A 3,800-nucleotide genomic window follows, 5' to 3' on the forward strand; every position below is an offset into this window, starting at 1 on the left:
CTTGCAAGAAGTTATTTTCTTATAAGCGAGAATTACATTAATGTCAATTTCACTTAAGAACTAAGAAATAAACTATCAGTAAACTCTAAAACTATAAATTACAACTAAACCCAAACTAACCTATAAAAACTAATCAAATAACCCACCCCGCATCGCCCCCGGCGCAAAGGTGCCCATCACACTTGCTGCGTTACCGCGTTGAAACGCGATGGACAACCTCTGCGCTAGGAACGATCCGGAGCGGGGGTCGAGACCCCTCTGCTGCAGGCGACTTATATTCTTATATAGTATATATATTTAAGAAAATAACTTCTTGCAAGCTCAAAGATGTTTTGAATGTTATGATGTAAGGGGAGACCATACGTAAATAAGAATCGTGTAAGCGTGTCTATATTAGATCTGTAATAATTGGGGCTGTTCATAAATTACGTCATGCTACCATCATCCGATGTCCAGACCGAACCTGTACCGAATAGAACAGGTACAGGTAGGATAAGTTCGTTAGGTTGCTTCAGATACCCGAAGGGCGAACTGTCCAGAAATAGGAGCCCCGCGTGTAGCGGGGCTCCGTCGACTCTGGGAACGAGACAATCATTTTTACGTTTCTTGATATGCCTAGGAATTTCATTATCTGGCGGACATTACGATCAGCCGCCGACACATACCTAAGTACATGTAACAATAATAAAGGTTAAAACAACAGGTAAAGTGTGAAATTATTTTTTACAATACATTATTGCCATGTATAAATTTGTGCTGTTTCATTAGTATCGTTAATAATGTTGAGTAGAGGCAAAGGTAGAGGCGAAACTCTCTCAGTCAAAGTAATTCTCAAATTCTAAACGCGCGGAGTAAATTTATTGCCTTTGACCCGTATCAAGACAACAATGACACATTTTGGTCGCCCTCGGCTACATAGCGTGATTGTGAACGAAACTCCGACATTATTCATGTGACATAAAAGTAGTTCTCTTTCAGGGTTCCCGCCACGCTCGCGGATTATGAAATGAACTCACATCCGACCCGGAGGGTCCTGTAATCCCGGCCATAATAATATAAATCACAGTCCTATAACATCCAACGTATGCGAAGGGAATGAAGGGTACGTCCTCGTAATACTTTAATTTAGGTGATTAGCTTTGTGACTTTAGTTTCTAAAAGTTAGAGAAATGCTTAGGGATTGATATTTTGATTAACGTGTACTACTCATACTTATAAGTACTTACCTATATTCCAAGAAACTTTAAAGTGTAACGGTGATTGTTTTCGGAAAAAAGTCACAGCTTTAGTTCAATAGAAATAAAATAAAGATTCTTGTATTGATGATACGTTACAGTAGAAGCATGACTCGAATACTCGTATGATGAATTATTCCACCAATTTCTGGAAACTATCGGCAATGCAATGACCAAACTATTTTGTCATTGATAATTCTCAGAATGTTTTCAAGCCGCCTCTAGCGCTCACACCAAGGTGCATAAGAGAGGCGATGAGTCAACAGCCTGGTAATGACGTAAATGACGTTAGAGTCATTACTGGCTGCAAGGTAAATAGAGAGTGTGATCACCTCCTATCCTATGAATAAATTGGTATCTAAAGAACGAGACGCCGTCATTATCATTACCTAATCGCTTCATGCTTATCAGAGCAAATGTTGAATCATTTCTTAATGCACTCCACTAATGCTCTGAGTTTCTTGACAAAGTTTAACAATATTGACTCATACTTAAACGAGTCGTTAAATCTTATCTAATGTCAAGGTTAAACAAAACTTAAGTAAGCTCATGGTAGGCATATTTTCACCAATTATCCCATTTTTGGAGCTTTTTATTACATCTGCAGCAACACTAAATGTCTCTTGTTCTTACTTGAACTCAAAAGCATAGGAAACATATTGTAGCTTTAATTTCTGACACAGTTTAGCCGGTGTCACTGCACGTGACTAATTAAAATAATCATCATCAAAACTATAAATTAGAAACATGCCTGATGTAAAACGATTAAATGTAGTTGAGTAGGAAACATAAAGTATATTTATCTTTGCAAAGGCAAACTCCATGGGTAGTTCAGTATGTAAACATAACATTACTGCATATCGATATCGGTAATGACATGACTAACTAATTAAAACAAGTGACTAACGATCCTTTCGCTATGTCTGCAGTGTAGATATACTTGTTATTGTGCCTAGCAGCTAGTATAGTAGTTATAAGTAGGTATGTGATGCGATGATGGCACATTGTGTGCGTCGCTTATCGGCGGGCAGGAAGTGGCTGGGTTTATTATTCGTGTCGCGCATCATGTGGCTGCGTGCGCGCAGCCGTCCGCGCTCCAGGATAATTGCCCGCCTCTCCAGATACGAATACGACACTAACGGGAAACCTGATATAATCTCTAATTAACAGCGAATCATACCTGTATACGTCAACTTACTGTAAATAGAGTAGTAGCTGTCTAATCGTAAATATCTAACGGCGCGGCTACTAAGCTGGACTAGAGGAAATTGAGTAACAGGCAGGAGAAATGATTGTCGAGTTTATTGTTTTATTAGGAGTGTGCGTGCGCCGGCGCGCGAACCGGCCTCCTCCGGGAACAGGTTTGACTGCAGGGTGCAACCGCGGGTCAACAACTCACCTTACTGATCCAAACACGTAGGCTGATCGGCAAAAATCCGCCGCCTACTCACATACTTTCTGATTAGCATCATGAAAGGCACGTCGCTACCAGGAGCACAGAATGGTGCGATTATGGCTATAAAGAGTATAAAGGTACAATGTTGGCCAATAGACGGATACACCTTTAGAAGTTATCCCATTCGATTTCCATAACTAGTCGAGTTTTTGACCACTCAAGAATAGTTTTAGTCGATTAAATTGAAATTCGTTTCTGATTATACTTAGGTAAAAGTCTTCCTACTTATTTCACGTTGAATTGATCTAAAGAAAAGATTAATGAGGCAGACATCCAAGTGCTCGTCCCTGGCCCAGTAGGTACAATCATCTTTAAACTTGTCATTGTCAATAGAAGTGACAGCAGGGTGTCATTTATTGGGAATTAGCATGTCGAGCACTATTAGAACTTTTGTACCTTATCAATCTTATCATTTTGTAGTTCGCAAAATACAAAGGAAGTACTAGCCTCAACGCAGTATTAATAAATAATAATTTAATTGGCACTGACAATGCGTACAATACAATCTCGTTTCCCTTTACAGTTTACTGATAAATATGAATAAGCATTAGTATCAGTAGTGCAGTTCACTGCGTCGAGTTACTAACGATGATTCACTTGCCTGTACGATTGTGTAATTTTAATTAGTTAACTATGTACCTATATATAATTAGGTATGTTACGTTAAGCAAGATACCTACATAAAAAATAATCCATATGTATAGGTAGGTGTATCTTATTTTTTCTGGAACCATGTAAATAATAGTTTTTTCAAGAAATTGTTGCGTGGGTAACGCAACAATTTCTAACTCAAACCCGCTAAACACAAACTAGATAGTTTACCGAGCCATCTGGACCCTGCTCTGCACCCAGCCGGTTGAGATACTTGTTTAATTTTAGTATTTCTCGGAACAGAATAATGGCACTTCGATTATAACCAGTCGAGTGTTTAAAAACATCTTTGAAAACGAGACATTGCATTTGCACTTAGCGAGGATGCAAAGTGGGAAAAAGGTAAAAATAAATAAGTAGATGATACTTAAAGCAGTTAGCCGGCCGCAGGGAAGCGCCCGCGTCGGGTCTGACGGACAATGTTGAAGACCTAAGCACATCTAGAACTGCCGGTGCCG

The sequence above is a fragment of the Cydia splendana genome, chromosome 4 (genome assembly GCF_910591565.1).
Source record: "Cydia splendana chromosome 4, ilCydSple1.2, whole genome shotgun sequence".
Lineage (NCBI taxonomy): Eukaryota > Metazoa > Arthropoda > Insecta > Lepidoptera > Tortricidae > Cydia > Cydia splendana.